A 20,438-nucleotide genomic window follows, 5' to 3' on the forward strand; every position below is an offset into this window, starting at 1 on the left:
TGCAACATGAAAAAGCTTTACTTACAGTCACTTCAGAAATTGTGGAGTTGGCCACCCTCACTGTCACATACACACATCTAGTGAGATAAAGCAAGAAGAGGTTAAAAAAATATGTATCAAAAGACAAACCAAAAATCACAACATAAAACTTCTTTTAAAAGCAGATCACAATATTTGGGATTTGAAGGCTTCTGAGTGTCAATCTCTCAAGGGTGGGAAGACCAATATCACACATACTTATTTTAAATATAAGAATAATCACATGATTTTGCATGGACTTGCAAAAGTGTAAAAAATCAGAATGGGAAAAATAAAACATTTTTCCATGCGAAGAACAGCCATTTCCAGAAAAGTATTTGAGGCTTACACAGTATGCTAATGCAAACAACGGTACTGCTTGTCTTTTTTCCTCAAGTTGATTCTGCTCTATCATCTTTCCACTACTTTCCACCTCTCTGAACTCAAACAGAAAAAGCTTTTCCAAGGAGTTTACGATGATGATTATGTCATTTGTTTGATTTGGCAGGTTTTTTTTGTTTTGCTTTTTAGTAATATATGATGCCTGTACAACTAATTTCTCATTATATTAGTCTCATGCAATTTCTCAGGAAATAAAATTATAATTCCACAGCAAAAAAACTTAATTAACCCAAAGGTTTCCTAGTGGTATCTTGTGCCTTTTCAGAAAAATGAGTTCAGGATAAACCTGTCTCAAATTCTGAAAGACTCGACATCAGGTGCTTCAACAGCTGCATTAGAGGAAGCACTGAGTTATTTTGCACTTGACTTCATCTTCTGTTCCACCTAATGGACCTGCTCACCTACTTTCCCTCCCTTCACTTGAAACTGGCATCTTTCAATTCATTCTTCAAAATCCAGTTGGGATCACACACATTAATATCTAGAACTCCTAATAATCCTTAGAGCATATCTATAGTTAAAGAAAAGGGTTCCGTGTACAAATAACATTGTTATGTAATTAAAGACTGCAGCATTTTATACATCAGCAGTGTAATTAAAAATGTCACAGTACCTAAATCCACACAGAAATAGACCTTCTAATTTGAATGCTCTACTTTTTAAATTACATATTAGCTTTTTTTATTTCAGGTTGCACTTAATTAAATGAGCATCATTACAGTCAAATGATAATTCTGACATTGTTGAAGTTGAAATGCCATATGTTTTTAGAGACCAATTTCCCTAGGTAGCCTACAGTCTGCATGCTTACCAGGTTCTAACTGAAAGTGGCTGTGAAGGAAAAGGAAGGTGCAGTGAATTTAAAAGTCCAGGGTTAAAGAGTAAACGTCTTTCAGAAAATAGCTGAAGTGCTACATTGCACTGTATTCCCCCTTATTTCTCCAAAAGGGTAAAATAGCAAGTTACAAAGCTAGTACATAACATTGTCAAAAACTATCCACTGTGTATTCTTGGAACTCCAACAACATTGAAGATTTTGCTTTTTGAGCATCTGGTGTCTGAGCATCCACTGAGTCCCTCTGTAAAAGCAGAGCAGCACTGGACAAAATCTTGAGGGCCACAGCTGCTTGTCTAAGCAAACAGATGCCAGAGGCAGCACTCCTTGAAGCAGCAGATTATCCTAGAGAACTTCCATCCAGACCATCTCTAGAATTCCCTTCCAGCCCCAACTACTCTGTAACTGTGATATCACAGCTTGTTACCAGTGTCAAGGGGTCTGTGACAGGTCATAAGGAGAGAGCAAAATAGGAACACAAGATGCAGGAAATATTCTTGTTCCTTGAATATCTACCTTGCCATCAGGGATCTCAATCGAAACTCTAAGTCTGCATCACTCCCATCCTTCATTTTTCCATCCCTATTTTCTTCTCCTACATGGGACACTGGATTACCTTAAAAAGAGGCTCTTCCTTCAGGATGATACAGAGCACTTGGCCAACCTGTGCTTCCAAAAGTTGACTGTGGCAGCACAGACAAAGACAGGTCAACAAGCTTGCTTCACCCTGGGAACACCAGCCATCCCTGCTATGCCAGCAATGACAATTGTGCCTCAATACATCTGGCTTGTCCACAGCTCTAGGCTTAAACTTGGTGCAAGGAGCCTGGCTTTCCTTACGACCTTGAAACTCATAGGCTGAAGAATATCAAATCAGCATCTAATAAGGTCTGGAGTTACCAAAGAAACTTGTTGAGGTCCAAATGATCAGAAGATACCACAGTAGTCTCTGATCTTCCCCATTTCATTACAGATAGTACTTACATTGGCCATTTAGCCATAGATAATCTTTTTATTCAAGATTGGAGCAAAAAAATAGATTAGTATTTTATTTTAGATGTTTTAGTATCAGCTGTTAGATGAATAGTGGGTCAGCTAACTCCACAGTATATTTCAAGAAGGGAGTGAATATAAAATTATCCATAAGCATATTCTAGTTATATCTCTTGTAACTCGCCCCTTATTTTGATCATGCCGGTTTTTATACTCACAGTTATAGTTTGACTTATTTTCCAAATTATGAACTATGTCATCCCTTTCCACTTTCAAGACATTGACCTCCCATTATGTTTCCTAATCTTTCCTTCATACTGGGACAGTTTGCACTTGAACACTTGTGCAACCTTAGTAGTGTTCTTTAGGAAGCCATCTACTTGTCGATATAACATTCTGCTTTCAGGTAGGAGATCTAGAGAAGGAGGTAGCAAAGGAACAACACTCTTGAGAAATTTAAAATGGTTCAAGTAGCTTACAAAATTCCAGCTGGATAAATTCAAAGTCAATACTATAGGCAGGTCAGGAAAGACCTGTTCAACATACAATAACAGTTCAAACACTCTAACAGCATTAGAATTCATAAAGAATAGGATGATGAATAATTCAGAAAATACAATAATGCCTTTTATTGATCACCCATACAGCTTTGTCTTGAGCTATGTTACTCTACTTACTTTGTAAATAATATCGCAGAACTAGAAACAGATTCTTCAGAACACAAGTAATCCAAGACAAAGAAGAGTTTCCTCTACTTAGAAAGAATTTAGGACTGTAGTCCAGAGATGCAATACAGAAGACGGAACATAGTAACCGCATATAACATGCCTCATGAATACTTCAGAAAGACTGCTTAGAATCTTACATTTTATCTCAAAAAAAAAAAACTGCAATAAACTGAATGAGATTCATAATTACTAAGTGAGCTGTTCTTTCATGTAGCCTCTAGCTAATCTGCAAGCACTGTCACAGGAGGCATTTAGGAACAAGAATTTAACAGGGTGATGAAATGGATTTGTTTTTAAATGGTTGTCAAAATACGTCTGATAACTACCAATAACAACATATGTTGTGAGAAATATCGATCCTATTGTTTCATGACTAATGTCAATGCAAGGCAGTAGACATAGAGATGAGACAAAAATATGAAAAGCAGATATAAACAGTGGATTTCCTACATCTTCCACTAGATCCTAATATGGTTTTTGAAGGGGTAAGCTTTTTTTTTTTTTAAAGTGGGATATTAGACTAGACAGTTCTTTAATCTCATTTTTTGCTACAGTATAGATCGTACCTATCATTTTAATTCATAAAAGAAAAAAGAAGATACCAAGTTCCTATTTGAATGCAGCTCAAGGCCACCGACTAAAAGTCTACTTATACATTGCAATCTTCATATTCACTCTGGAAGAAAAAAAAAAAAGACACCTATATGGTAACATTATTTTGTTTGTAGACCTTTTATTGTGATATCCTCCATCTGCAAAAGCCACTGAAAGTAACAAAAAGCGCATGTAAAGGAAATCTGTAAATATCCAGCCCTTCAAAAGCTAGTGCAATAATCAAATCTGTCCACATAAGTTACATAATAGGTTACATTATATACATACATAAGTAACCTATTCAGGTTACTCTGGTTAACCCTTACTACAGAAACATAAATCTAAAGATAAAATGATTGGTTAGAGTAAATAAATATGTGTAACTGCAGACATATCTAAGAAATTCATGTTCATATTTATCTAAATATCTGCTTTTGGAAAGTTCTTTCATGGTTTAGTTTTTTTCCCCTCAGTAGCTGTTACAGTTATTTTAAAGGAAGTTACCAGGAACTGCAAATGACAGTGGAAGGTAATCTTTCAAAAGTCAAGATATGATCTCAACTCTGAAAATACTTAAAAATAAGCAAAAGCATATATGTACTACTTTCAAGGCTTCTGTGAGACTTTTTAAAAACTCAGAATTAATTGATGAAATAAGATTCTGAGTAGTTTAATTTATGAAAAACCCTAACATTTCCTATTGTTAGTTTTCTAATATTCTTGGCTTCAAAAAAGTCTGTTTGGGTACATGTTTTTATAGTTATTCAACTATGTATTTGACGATCATGAGTTGCTATTTTGCTTGAACTGAGGACAGAATACTCTAGGAAATGTTATCAATAAGTTAGTATTTAAATTTGTTTTGGCTTGAATTGACTTAAACACAAAACTACAGAAAAGTTGAACATTACTCTAGATTTGGACCTCAGGTAAGTTTTGTCCATAGGATACCCGTTTGCCAGATCTATACTGGCAAACATGGAGCCACGGCTGCTCCTGCAGTGGTCCTGCATTTCATCTTTTCATTCTTTTATGGCACATCTTGAGCACATTTTGATGAACACTGCATGTTCCATTCAGAGCTGGACTTGGTGTTGCTTCCTCTCAAACAGATCTCTGTTGAAACGCTCAGTGACCTTAATAGACTGTGTTCTACAAAGAGGGTTTCCTGACTCATGTGAAGCAGTAAGTGGTAATGGTTTCTGTTACATACTTGATAAGAATGCCCAACTGACATCAGAAAGTTGTAAGAATTGGTAATGATCCAGGATTCCATTTGGGGAATTCTGCCAAGAGAAAAGGTTCCCAAGATATTGGATCAAGTGTTGCTTCTGAACCAAGGCAGGAGGGACTGAACCACTACCACAGACAAGAGATCTCTCTGGTCATGAAATCCAGTGATTCCGGATGAATGACAGACAGAGGTGTTGGAGCTCAGAGCCTGGAATGGTTTTGTGGAGAGAGACTGGGTGTGTGAGCTGAGTCAGGTCCTGGCTCTGCGTCATACTTTATAAACATAGTGATTGTGGATTGAAAGCATACCTTAATCCTATGGCAGCTACAGCTAAGGAAAGGAGAACTGCAGAGCAAATGTAGCTGGCAAACCCAGCCCAGCCTTTGCCCTTGTTAGTGAGGCCTACTTGACACTTGGAAATGCTTCTCTAGAGAATGTGAGAATTATCTTATTTATTTTTAGAGAAAAGGCATTGATATTAATTAAAAAATAAGTTCCAACTCCAGAAGTTTTCTTCAGATCTACCCATTGATAGAAATTCAAGCACTGCTGATGCATTTCTGGATCAGAATCTTATAGACAACTTCTACATCAACATTTCAGACATATGTTTGAGGACCACCTCATCATAAAGAGTCTTAATGTAAATGTTTCCTTTTTTTCCAGAGTAGAGTCTACTAGAGCAGGTGGCTCAGAACTGTGTCCAGTTGAACTTTGAATACCGCCAAGGAAGACAACTCCAAATTATTCTGGACATTCTGTCAATGGCCAGTCATCCTGACAGTAAAACTTTCTGAAAAGTATTTGCTATCTTATATTTTGTGCCCATTGCTCCTTTCCCCTTCACTGAGCAGCACCAAGAAGTCTATCTCCATCTTCTCTGCTCCCCGCACCAATCAGGTATTTATACACATTGTTAAGATCTTCCCTTAATCTTCTGGAGCTCAAAAAACCCCAGCCTTTTCAATCTTCCTCATGTGAAAATCCTCCAGAAACTTAATCAACTTCATGGCCTCATGTTGGACTTGCTCCTGTACGTCCACGTCCCTGTAGTGCTAAGAAGTCCTCAAATGGAGAAAACATTCAGATGGAATCTCAGCTGAAGCACTGAGTAGAGGGCAGGAATAATCAACACTCTCCGGCCAGCTTTGCCACAAGGGACATTGATGCTATGTTCAACTTGTCCACCAGGACCTGCTTTTCTACCAATTTTCCAAACAGCCACCAGCATGTACTGGTGTATGAAATTAAGTCCTTCCCAGATCCAGGGTACTGTATGTCTCTGCTAAACTTAATGAAATTCATGATCCTAGTAAGACTGTTTGAATTACAGCATGACCCACTGGTATATCAGCCACTCTTCCATTTTTGTATCATCCACAAATCAACTCCATCCCATCATCTAGGTCATTAAAGAGGCTGAACAGCACTAATCCCAATGTCAGCTGCTGGAGTACACCGATAGTGTTTGGCTGCCAGCTAGGCTTTGTGCTACTGATCACAACCTTTGGAACCTGGCAAGTCATTCTGTTTTCAAAACACCTCAGCTTTACTAAGCTCATACTTCATCAGCTTGCCTAAGAGGAAGTTTTGTGAGACACCATCAAAAACCTCCCTAAAGTCAAGAGAAAAGCATTCACTGCTCTCTGTTCATCCACTATTAACACTTGTTTCACAGTAGGAAGGCTGTCACATTGGTCAAGTACTTTACCTTTATAAAACCACAGTGACTAACTCCAATCATCCAATCAGCCCTGGATGCTTTCCTTTCTCTTCTTGAAAGTAGGAATGATTGCTTTCCTCCAGCACCTTCTTTCCTCACCACAATCTTTCAGAAATTATTGAAAGCGGCCTTAAACCCAGTTGAACCAATGTTTTCCAAGTGGATTAAAGTGCTATGCATAAGCCTGGACCAGATGATTGGACATAACTGAGAACAAAATAAAATATCTGATAGACCAACAATCACTAAGGAATTAAAGACAGAAGAAAAATCAATATTAGTGTTTCGTTGCATATTTGACTTCTTGATATTTTTGATGGCACTGTAAATAGGATCAAGTGTTCTTCCTACAATCTATCACTTCTAATTGTGCATCATAATTAAAACAATGTCTTATTAGTAGGTATCAGGTAACAAACCATACATTCTTAAATCCCGTTGGATCTTCAAATGTATCCTAAATGATTATATCATTATGGTAGCATTAGAAAAAAACTGGTTTACTAATCCAAATATTTCCAAACTGTTCTAATTTGGTTGGTTTTTTTTTTGTTTTGTTTTTGTTTGTTTTTGAGCCAAAAGGAGGTATGCTTACTAAATACCACTTACATTTTACCTCAACTAGTTATGGAAAAATCCCAAATTTCTTCAGGATTGCTAGAAAAGAAAAATAATGTAATAATAAACATTATTTCCTATTTGTGTGAAGTTGAAACATTTTCCATGGGGTTTTTCAGCAAACACTTAGTATAACAAAGTGCTTTTCTATTCCTTGTCAGTATCCAGTTCACAAATAGCAAAAGATACCTGTTTCTTGTACTAAATTGCTTTCTTAAAAAGCATTTGTGTAAACATTAGTGATCAACTGGTAACCGAATATGCTGTGGTGCATATTCAGATCCAATATAGCTCTCGATTATTCAGATGGATGATTCTTGGTTTAATAGCCATTTATAAATTACATGACTGTATTAAACACTTTCTATGGTATATTTAAATACAGTGCAACAGAAAGCATCCATTAAATGAATCTTCTAATTTAAACAGAGAACAAATTTGATCATGAATTTTCTACCACTGCTGTCATCTCCTGCCTCTCAGATGCATAATTATTGGTCATGTGAGTTATTTACATCGTTACTGAGAAACCACCCATGCAGCTTGAAACAACCACATAATGAATTGCTCATAGTCATGCTAATTACATGAACATTGGATTATTGTGCTCACATTATTGCTTACTGCAGTAAATTATATGTAATAATTATCACAACATTAGTCTAATAGAATATTGGTGCAGTACCTCACATTCACTTTTAAGGTAGAACCAAAGAGTATTGAACCAAGAAACTGCATACTCCTATGCATAAGGTAATTGAAGATAATACACAGAGAGAGAAAGAGAGAAACAAAAAATACCCATTAGCATCTAGTCATTATGTTACTGTGTATGTTCATGCATCCTCATCCCAATTTTCATTGCTTGACATATTTCCCATCTCCAAAAAAAAAAAAAACAAAGTAAAAAAGCATTGAGCGTGAGAAGTTATGGAAAAGAGTGATGATGGAGGAGAGATTTAAAGGAGCAAGACTCTATTCAGAAGAGGACATTTCTGTCAATTCTGATTGAGACTTATGAAATATGAGAGCTATACAGGCAGCAGATAGAAAGTGGCCATTGTTTTCTGCAGTGCAAAAACTAACAGACATAACAGACACCTAATAAACTATCATCCAAGCAAGCTAAAAGCAAAATACTTTTTACAACAACAAAAAAATGCAACAATATAATTAAACTGTGGTGTTCACTGCTAGTCACTGTTATGGAAACCAAGTATAAATGCATTAAAATTGGACTAGAAAAAAAACAACAAAGAATTAGTTAATTAAGGGTTATTAAACACAGTAATCGGGAAATAAAAGCTATTTCAGGAAGCTTCAAGCATGTTGGTCTGTGGAAATGAGTTACACCAGAAGGAGTATAATTCTATACATGCTCTGTTCTTATGTGCCTTCTCTAACCTTACATACCAAGCCTTATCAGAGGTAAAAAATATTTGCAAGACAGTGTGAACAATTTCATGATTTTTTTATACTTACAGGAAAGAGATAAATCTTAGTCATAATTGTAGCATGTCCTATTACTATTGTGTTATTCCAGTATTTTACTATCAATGATTTTCATTATAACTCCATATAACAGTAGGAGCTTAAGTTAGTTTTTTATTATCTGCCTGAGAAAAAAAAAAAAAGCAAAAATAAAACAAAACACTTTCTTATGACCCTGAAGAAGTAAAGTCTTTGTGATACCAATCACGTGTTTTTCACTAGCAATTCATTTTATTATTAGAACATCTGTAAGTGTCTGATTATCCAACAGTGGAGTGTTCAGACTGGTCATACACTGATCATTTATTTATTGATTCAAGACAGTGTAATGCCTAAAATTCAGAGGTGGCTAAAGGTAACCAAAGGAACTACATAAATGTGTTATGGATATACTTTAAGGATACAAAATCCAGACAGGTCTACATCAAGTACTAATTGAAAATAAATGAGTCTTTGGAAAGGAAGTGGAACACAGAGAGGAAGTCACTATTACTTTTAAAGATAGGATAGAAAGAGCCACAGAAGTGAGAAATAGGTAGACCCAACATCAGTGTCATGTTGAGCAGCAAAGTCAAAAAAGAAAAAGCAATAGTCTGATAAAGGAATACAACAGAATGATTACATGACTTGGTGGAGAGCACTCAAAGACAGCTGTAACAGCAGTGTAGGAGTATTTTGGAAAGTTATCAATTTATAGAGAAAAGAGTAAGAATTATAAGGTAATCTAATACAGAACATAATTAGAAATTGTTCTTACAAATGATATACAATTATAAAACAATTAAGAGAGTACTTCAGAGAGCTCCTTCATAGTGAAGTAGATAAAAAGCAAAAACAAAAACTGGCCATTTTCTAGACACCTGAGACATTAAGGATCAAGTAACATTTTTAAATGTAAGATTCAGTACAAGTATGAATTTCAAAACATAATCATAATTCCCAGGAGCAAAGCTTGAAGCGTTCATAATTGTCATGTGGAAGTACTAATAACAGGAGAAAAAAAACATAATGAAAGTTCATAAACTGATTATATTGTCCTGTGAATTTGAAAATATCCAAAGGAATGAAGAATGAAAACATGCCTGATTAAGAAAGAAAGGAAGGAAGAAATGATGAAAGAAAGGGAGAGAGGGAGAACAACGTTAAAAAAAACCACGCAACTAGGAAAAAACATTTGCAATGATTCCTGACTGTGAAATCCTGTTTTGTTTTTGTTTGTTTTTTTTTTTAAGTTTTTTTTTTTATTATAGTTTTAAATTTTAAGTTGAAGAGAAAATGTAGATTTCCGGATCTGTGAAAAGTTGATCCATTTTAAATTAAACATGCTCCATTCATTGATTGCTTGGGAAAAATAATCGATAAGAGCTATACAAGTATTTTGATTAAGAAAGGTCATGGTAATACACATTATGAGGTTGTAGGGAGATCAGTACTCGTTTTGTCTGCTATCAATACCTAATTAAGCCAGGGAACTGTTTTTCTGCCATTGTCAATGAAGTAGCTGTGCAAGTGTCCCTTTCCTTACCGAATTAACAGGGCTGGGAGGAAATGAATCATTTTTTTCATTAGTCTAATGATCTCTGACACTGTAGAAGGAGAGAGGGTGTGGTATAACCTAACATTTAAAGAAAATCAGCGCTGGAAGATATACTTCCACAGACCCTATTTGATCTAAACCTTAGTAGGGATAACTGGAAATCTTTTCAGGCAAATATGCTTTGCCTCCTACATCAATTCTCAGGTCTGAATCAAAAGCTGCAGAACGTACACTGTACACAGACTGCAAAAATTGTCCTGAGTTTAAATGAGTAATTTCTTTATATTGTATGTAAGTAAGACATGGAACTCTACTGAAAGAGACTGAGTCTAAATCTTTCCAAGGGTTCAAACAAGAGTTTCACAAGGTTGTGGGATGATGGGGGGAATCTGTTGGTGTCTACTAGACTCAGAAGCGACTGTAACTTCAGGAAGTTCCTGAACAATCCTTTTCACAGCTAGAAGTTACTGAAGTCTGAATGAGGGTTTAAAGGAAGCATCAAGATATTTTATTCATTTTTTATATACTTACTACTGTAACCTTATAGCTCTGCCAATAAGGTACTTTAGATTTTTTTTTTTTTTTTTTTTTTTGTAGTGTATGTGCAAAAAACTTATGTGAAAATATTATTTTGTTCTGGGGTCAGATGATTAACCAGGTTTTCTCAGCTGAAACAGCAAAATTGCTCAGCTGCCAGGCGTGTGTTGCCTGCCCTGTAGATAAAAGCTTATTTTCTCCATTATGTTACCTGACTTATCTTAGTTTTTGTGTAGCTTTGAGAAACTGTGTATTCTTTTGCTTATGAAGACAACATGGCAATAAGATGTAGCAAACTTAAGTAACTGTAGTATAACCAAGTCTGGTGAAGTCACCGGTGAAAAGTAACTCAAAGCAAATCCAAGTCTAAGAATGAGCCTTCAACATTGTATTACTCTTTCCAGTGCCAATACACAGCTTGTCGTAACAATTCACTGGAAGGATATTACTAATGACCTTTAATAGAATTAAGAGATTTGGATTATAAATGGTAGGGTTGTTACAACCAGCTTAAAAATAAGTGGCTGCTGTATTTGATTAGGCTGTGACAGCATTAGATTACCAGTAAATCCTGGTCTTGGATCCTCACAAGCAGCACGGTCTCTTGGTTCCCTGTCATAACCTTCTGTGGGTAATACTAAGCATCCGCTATGGGACAGTGTTAGAGGGAGGTAACCAGAAGCTTTGAGAAAACTGTCTCAACATCCCCTAAATCTATTTCAGAGCGTTCTCATCTCAGACAGAAGAAATCTGCATGCATTATAACACTCCTGCCATTATAATTTGAGATGCTGGAGAGTTTCGGAAATCTTGGAGGACATCTTAAGACTGGTAATAGAAAGTAGATATCTTTTCAACAAACAGATCAAGTACTTCAGTTTAAGTTTTCACCCACCTGATTCAAATCCCCAGTTTGATTCCTTCCACTGTATTAAAGCAGTAGTTAAATACAGTGGCACATATGCACCACTGGAAAGTGAGCTACAAAACCATTCCCTCTTTCTTGCATTTCTGCAAGAGAATTATCAATTAACTAGTGAAGCAAAATAAAAACAGAAGGATAAAGAACAGCCCTTATTTAGTGACTGTGAACCTGTCCAGAAGCTGAAAAAGATCTGATTTTGAAGCTGACCAGATGACTTCTCGCCAGTTAAGAAGAGATTGTGTCATCCAAGAAAATATATTCCTTTCAGACAATTTCTATACTGAAACAACATAAAAACAGTTATGACACAACAAGAATGGTCTTTTGTCTCTAAAAAAGGAAGGCATCCATAACAATGATGAAAAAGCACAAAAAATATTAGTGTTAGCACTACGCCAGCCAGATTTACACGTGAAAAATTAGTTAAAGACAAAACAACTTAAATTACACAATTGTTCCTAGAAGCTCTGATTTAGAAATAAGGTCACTCTTATTATTATTGAGTCAGTTCCCAAGACTGTCTAAATACTGATAGCTCCAATTGAAACAAGTCCCACAGTCCTCAAAGTTCAAAGGACTGAACAACAACTTTACGCAGACTACTTCTGCAGGTATGTATGCTCAGTGTTCCTAGGGGTATGATTTACAGAACCCATCAGAATCAGAAGTAAGGTGACTCTACTTTGGCTTATTCATTCAGCTATATGGATTTCAAAAAAAAAAAATTAAATTACAATCCTTTTGTATTAACACTACAAATTAACTTGAGTAAATTCTATATTATGCATCATTCGATTTATAAATGCTTACAGCATTCCTTGGCAAACAGTTTCACCTCTATGAATTCCTACAAAATACCAGAACATTTTACATGCACAGATGATACATAAGGCTATTCTGGTGACTAGCTGAGAATATGCTCTTGATGATCACAGCCATTCATCACAGACTGAAAATATGGAATTTCCAGTGGCAAAGGCAGAGTCTGAGAATTTTCCAATAAGTGGGATGATAGTGTAAAAGAGAACTGCAGAAAAAGTACACTTGTGAGATGCAAATACAATTTAATTTCTGTGTTCTTCTAATTTGCATTGCAAGAAGTAACTGAATCTATTCTTCTGTTTAAGTCAGATTCTTTAAATAGCTTAATTAACAATTCAGGAAATTTCTAGGGGAAAAAAAACATCATAGCTTTAAACATGAAAAACCAGAAACATGGTGTGAGCAATACAATCACTGTTGAAGGAATCATCTGTGTCAGTTCTTTGTCAACACTCTCACTCTGCTTTCCCTTCCTCTACTTCTGATCTAAAGAACATTAACAATGCAGATCATAGAGGATTTGCATTATCTCACACCCCCCCGCCCTCTTCCCCTAGCTCCCAAAAGCATTTATTAGACCATTATATAGCTGATGCTGTAACAGAATGTTTACTAAATACCTATTATTTTAATGAGCTCTGAAGTGAGACTGGAACCTGTGAAAATGTCCAAGAATTCGCTCTGATTAATATTGCATGCTTTCTGATGTTGCAAACAAAGTTGAAGAATAAGCAGCAGAGAAACTGCAAATAAAAGAATGATTAATAAATGATATGTTGCCAATAGATAAAAAAACTAGGACTTCCTATAACAAAGAGGGCCTCTTTACTGTCAGAGGAAATTATGCATAAGAAGGAAGGAACCACAACAAGCATTACTGAGTTTGAAGGTCTTCAAACCTTTGTTCACAGTGAGTTCTGGCTTCTCTTGAAAGCAAATTAAAAACAAAGTATGTGATGCCTTCAACCTGAGAATAAAACTGATTTCAATTTACCAGGGTACACGGGGACTTAAACCAGAGGATCTAGCTCAGATGTAACATTCATCCTGACTGAAATCCCACTTGATTAAATATATTCTTTTGATAATACAGTCATTCCTAATATAAAATATTAACTGCCATTTTGGTCCAAGATAGAATTTTCCTCTTCTCTCATCTATAAATAATTGCTTTACTTTGCTTTATTGCTGAAAACATTGCTTAACTTTGCTAAAGCAGGGGATATAATTACCATAACATTGTTACTGTTAATGTAAGCAAGGCAATAGCATTAATGTAATCACAAAGTTGAAAAATCAAGTGCTGAAAATGCCAGAGCAAAAGCTGAAAGCTTTAGCCATGCCTCAGATTACATCTGTATTCTCAAGAAACAGTAAAATATTATTAAATAATGTGGAATACCTTATCTAGAATAACAAACCCGTGCTTTTCCATCAATCTGGAGGCTATACAGACTAATGTGATCTACAAAGCATGCTGTATTTATGAAAAGTTGGATATGGGCATGAAAGAAAAGGAAGAGTTAAGCCAAAATTTAAGAAAACCTTATATTTGGAGCTTGCATTCTGTCCAAAAAAGTGAGTAGGATGTATTATGTGAATGGATTGCTGCTAACTTGGAACAGAGAAAAATGTAGCTGTAGGCTGGTGCCAAATAATTACGTAAGTTGAAGGCAAGCAACAGAATTGTGCAAAGTATCAAGAAAAATAAAATAAATTTGGTATCAAAATACACAGCAGTGTGAATTACAGGTTGTGTCATACAGTCAGCTGGACTGTGAAAGAGTAAAGCATACAACTTAATGCTTTGCCACTAGCATGTTGGCAGAAACAGTAAAATAATTTTGCCACAAAGACAGATAAGTGTTGAGAGTTGCACATTTCATGGAACATAGATGGTACAAAGACTATCTTCCTGTTCTCTTGATATGGCTGCTACTTATAGGGAAAGGCAGTAAGCCTGAGTATGCCTGGGATCAGTACAGCTCATCTCAGGGAACAAAAACCCACATTTTTCAGAAGAACATTCATGATGGTTGTGGTTAACAGCCTTAGTTGGAGCCCAAGACAAAGTGGTGCAATTCTGGATTTGTTATAGATTTGTGGAATTGTATCATTTCAGGGAAGTAATTTCTTAGCTTTCCAAAACTGTCATGAAAATTTATAGATTTGTTTACTACTGGAGTACATTGCATTTACTGATGCTGCTGTTGCTAAGAATGGTGCAGAAAGCACTACTTTTACAATGTTTAAACTGTCTCAATAAAAGTAACACTCGCCTTGTTGGTCTGGAATACATACAAAATAAGCAACATTTCCTGATGAACTGTGCAGAGTAAGGTGTAAGCACAAGAACAGACATCCAGCAGTGCCACAGTGTTGTGAGATGTCAGTCACAGTTGCCTATTCTTGGAAGGATGGAACTGGTTTCTCATTCTTGGGTTAGTATATTTCTGCTATTTCTATAATTTTGCTTTAATGCTGTACTTGTCTTGCCAAACATCCATTGTACTCTCTTCTCACACCTGTCTCTACCCCGCATGCCTAACAATTCCAACCCAGGATTTCTTTCATGCATTTAATTGCAGGCATATAAATTAACCATAAGGCTCCTTCTTTGCTCAGTTTTGTTTTCATTTCTTTTTGTTGTTCTGGCTTTGATATCCATATTAGAAGTGCTTTCTGCTCTTAGAAAAGGCACTTTTTCCTTAAGAAAAAGTAAAATAAAAAGAAATAATACAGGGACAGATGAAACAGATGAGTAAAACAGCATTAAAAGGAAGGAACAAAGGCATAAAGACCAAGGCATGAGATGTCGTATAAGAAATATAACAATAAAACTTGTCATGAGAAATGATTTTTCAACTTTCTGAAAAACTGTGTAACCAAAACTAAAGATCTACTGAGTACGAGGGGATGCTGTGGCATACCCTGCAAAGAGGCTTAATGGTTAGGTATAGTTTTTTTCCAAGGTCAATTGCAATCACTAATAGAGAGGGAATATCTGGATAGAACAGATGTTTTCAAATCAACTAGACCCAATTTAATTTCATCCTTGGCACTGGCTAGTGATATGTAATTTCTGTCCATGTCAGAGTAACAGTCTCTTGAGAAAGAAGATGCATGTAATAAAGTTTTTAATACTGTTCCACATGATATTCTCATAACAAACTAGGGAAATAGTCCACAGATTAAAATATTATAGAGTGAGTACAGAATTGCTACAGATAAGAAAAAAATCAAAAGAATAGCCAAAAGAATAGCTATTTCTGACTCCATGCCTGAATGAATGATCTAGGAAAGTGCTGGACAAGTCTGTCCTAAATCTTGTTCTGTATCATATTTTCTTGCACACCCTGGGGTCAAGAACTTTTTTTTCCTAATCTGTAAGGGAGATTAAACTGGAAGAATAGTCAGGTGTATCTGAACTAAAAATAAAACTGAAGAAACTGAAGACATGTTATAAAAAAGTAGGATTCCGCTGAGCAGGGAGAAACAAGTGCTGCGATGTGTAGGCAGAAGTAATCCACTTCATATAAAAAACAAAACTGGCTGTTTGATATAGACCTAAAAGGATGAAGGCTGTAAAGGGTTGTTACAGAAGAGGAATCACGCATGATACATTCACTCGAAAAGCTACACATTCAGCTGGATTTTATAAGCAGAAATACAGCCTGTAAACCATATTCAGTGATTTTACCACTCCACTCAGCACTGCTAGGGTAGCAACTAGTGTACGATGTTCAATGTCAGGCACTGCTGTTTAGGGAGAAACCAGACCAGATTAAATGTAACCTATGAAAGAAAAATGAGAATGAGCAAAAGGCTGGAAAAACTTAGAGTGTCTCAGGTGGGAAAGAAGAGGAAAAAAATTTTAAAAGAAAAGAATAATTGGATAATATGACAAACAGAGAAGTAGCAGACTGGTTTAACAAGGAAGATTTTAGGGATCCTGGGATATTTTTGTGTATATGAAAAGGCTCTCACATCTACACCACTGAAACAAGTTAGAGAGTGGATGGCAGGATATGCACAATGATAAATTATCTTATCTTGAGCCATAGGATGGACTAACTGACCTCTTCAGGCTTCTCCTCCAGTCCTACCATGATCATTGCAGTGATGTGATCATGAAATTCAGACAACTGCAAGTTCCATACTTAATGACTAGTTTTAATACTTGAGATCTTCCAAGCAACTCTGAAATAAGCAATAAACTGGGGAAAAAATTAATTGTGAAAAACTTAATTCTACATTGTGTTATTTTTTCATAAGCTATTGCCCACTAGCAGTGTCTTATGTAGACTTTAAATACATTTCACCAGGTGGTGCTGTAACACATAACCTTCAAAACCTTCCCCTACCACCTGTGCACGTGGCAGTCTTAGGAAAATATCTGTGGGTTGTGCAAAGCTGTCTGTAGAGACAGAATTGCTTTTAACAGTCACTCTTTGGTACAAAAGTAAGAGTTCTAGAAAGATTCATTTAGGGACTATTTTTATTCTATGGGATAAATAACTCCTCTGCAGTTCAAGGATAGCAAAGTTAAGCTTTACACTTACACTAAACAACAATATTCTTTTGTAGACTATACGATTCTGCATTCTATAAGCTTTTTTTTTAAATATATTTTCTTCTAAACTTTCTTTTTCCTAAAAAAATAAGACATTTGTGTGTGTGTATATATATATATATATGTATATATATATATATATATAAAAAACATACATATATGCAATATAACAATTAGACAGTTTTTCATAAAAGCTATAAAAAAAAATTATCACAAACTATAGGCTAAAAGTGACTTCTGAATCATCTAATCCAAGGTTTCTATACCAAGCAGGATCATGCAGACCAGGTTGTTCAGAACCTGGAGAGTGGACAAACATTTCACAGCCTCTTTAGGCAAATTGCTTGAGTGTGTAACAACTTTAAATAAAATGCTTTCCTTCAACTGAATTGTAACTGATTTTTTTGTTACTTATGTCCATTGCCCCGCATACAATTAACAAATGTACAGTTAGAAGAACTGTGTGGTTAGGATGGTATTTTACAGGTTAATAGTTAGAAAGATTATTGTGGTGGAAAGAGATAACCAAAAATGAAATGCTCACCCACATCCTGGGCTCACGTAGAAAACTCCAAAGAGAGGGATCCCCAGAAAGAATTCTTTCCCCAGTCAGCCCATAAATGGGCTTAAAAAGCTCCACCTCTCCCGGTCACACAGCTGAATTGCCTCCACCTGTGCTCCTATGGCTGACTCAGTCCTTGCCTCAGGTGATCAGTCAGAGGTTCAGGCTGTACTCAACAGTTCCCATACACCCCTGTGTTTCCACTCTGCACATATGAGAAAAGTCTGGCTCCATTTTTTCTATACTCCTCTATTAAGAACTTTAAAAAAGCAGTAAGAAGTCCTGATGACTTCTCAAGGCTTAAAAAAAACCCAGCTTTTTCTGCCTCTCTTGATATTTCATGCATTCCAGCCCCTAATCAGCTCCGCTGGACTCACTGCAATAGGGCATCATGTAGATGCAGCTTGTGCTCCTGCTGTATATCTTGTCTTGTCTCCATCTGTCTTTTAGAACAGCTGTATCCAACATGTGGCCACGGGACACAATGTAGACCCACAAGATCATATATTTTTAACATTTTTGTGAGACTTTTAGCAATATTTTTCATGAGTCAATTGCATGAAGCTCAAACATGAACTGTGTGGGCAACAGTGGAAAGCTGAGGAAGGGAGGGTGTAGTGCAGTGCTAACCCCAGTTCTCACACCCTCCATACACAGTTGAATTGAAATGCATGTACTACATGCCACATGCATTTGTGCCACTTGACGAGTAAAATACAGTGATTACTGTTAATATTTCAACCCATCTACATGTGTGTGTATGCCTGTGAAGACACAGTTTTTGTTACTAAACAGACACGTTTTCTTATTTAATTATTGAAGTTGGAACTGTGTTATTTTGTAAAATTATTTAGTAAGTTAACATGTTCACTGCAGAAGAAGTATCCAGAATGCTTGTGCAGTGCTGACAGATTTTGTAATTTTCAACAGCCCCGAATGCTTACAAAATGGAGAAAATGAAATTAAGTCATTTACAGAATCAGAATCAGAAGGAAAATTTATGCCAGAACCTGAAGACAAAAAATGGCTTACAGATTCAGCATGTTTTGGTAGATTTGGCAGCTCATTTAAATGAGTTAAGCATGTGTCTTCAAGGTGAAAATCAACTTATCTGTTCTATTTTTCAAACCATAACAACATTCAAAAATATATTATGGCAAGCTCAAGTTATGGCAAATAATTTTATGCACTTAAATATGTATGGTAAACACAGTCCTGTGAACAATGAAAAATATACCGTTTTGATTCACAAATTTAAGAACAGGTTTCAAGATTGAAAAAAAAAAAAATCAATTTTATGGTGTGACTCGCTTTTTGGTCACCAATTACCTGCAAATTTTCAAATGGTATGTGTGGAGTTGCAATCAGACATTCAACTAAAAAATTTGTTCACGTGTCTTTACAGACTTTTATAAGCCCTCTCTTACCAGAGAAAAATATCCCTCACTTCACGACCACACCTTATTCATGTCATCACTTTTTGGCAGTACATACATTTGCGAACAACTGTTTTCAAAAATGAAGCACAAGAATAGAAAAAGTAAATAAAAAATTTCTGATGAGAACCTCATGAGAACTCACTAGGAATTGCAACCACTTCTGCCAAACCAGACACTGCTGCATTACTTTTATAAAAACAAGGTCAAATATCCCACTAGTTATGTTTTTGTTGCCCTCTTCTTTTATGTTTAATAAAAAATATGTTAAAAAAAAGTTTTGTTACTTATAGATATTAACTATATTGCTGGGTAAAACACTAGCTGGATGGCCGGGCCCAAAGAGTTGTGGTCAATGGAGTTGAATCCAGTTTGTAGCCAGTCATGAGTTGTGTCCACCAGGACTCAGTATTCTATTTAACATCTTTATTAACTATCTTGATGAGGGGATTGAGTGCACCCTCAACATCAAGTTGAGGGGGAGTGTTGATCTGCCTGAGGGGACAAGGGCATTACAGAGGGACCTGGGCCAAGGTAAACTGCATGAGTTTCAATAGGGCGAATGTAGGGTCCTGCATTTTGATCACAACAATCCCAGGCAACCCTAAAGGCTCAGTTCTCTTCTGGTACAATGGGTAATCATAGAATCAGAGAATCAGAGAATCTTTTGAGTTGGAAGGGAGCCTTAAAGGCCATCTAGTCCAATCCCCTCCAATGAACAGGGATGTCTACAGCAGATCAGGTTGCTCAGAGCCCCGTCCAGCCTAACCTTGAATGTCTCTGGGATGGAGCACCCACCATCTCTCTGGGCAACCTGTTCCAGTGCTTCACTATCCTTATGTTAAAAATAATGGAATCATTTAGGTCAGAAAAGATTTTTAAAATCATCAAATCTAACTATTCACCCAACACTAACAAGTCCATCACTAAATCATGTCCCTAAGGTGACATTCCTCCTGTGTACCCTATCCTCACCTCTGACTGACATTGAGTTCTTTTTGGAGACTGAGATCATGCAGTAGGTCTTTGTTCATTTTGATCTTCTTCCTGTGCATTTGAATAGTCTGTTATTTTTTGAGGAGGGCATCTTTAAAGATAATTAATTATATTGGTATCCTTTTCCCTTCATGGCATTTTTCAATGGTATTTTGACAAACAAATCACTGAACAAGGTAAAATCCATCTCATGAAAACAGTCGTTCTGATCTTGCATGGTTTTCTTTGTACATTTTTTGGAGGGGTTTTTATACTAAAATTTCTTTATTACTGTAGACAAAGCTTCACCTTTCACCCTTCTGGCATTTTTTTTTTTTTTTTTTTTTTAACAATAAGGCATCTTTCTTAGTTGGTTCATTGATCACCAAGGGCAGATCTACATTTTAACTTTTTTCTAGGAAAAATCTGGGTGTT

The sequence above is a fragment of the Meleagris gallopavo genome, chromosome 3 (assembly GCF_905368555.1).
Source record: "Meleagris gallopavo chromosome 3, MGAL_WU_HG_1.1, whole genome shotgun sequence".
NCBI classification, from domain to species: Eukaryota; Metazoa; Chordata; class Aves; order Galliformes; family Phasianidae; genus Meleagris; species Meleagris gallopavo.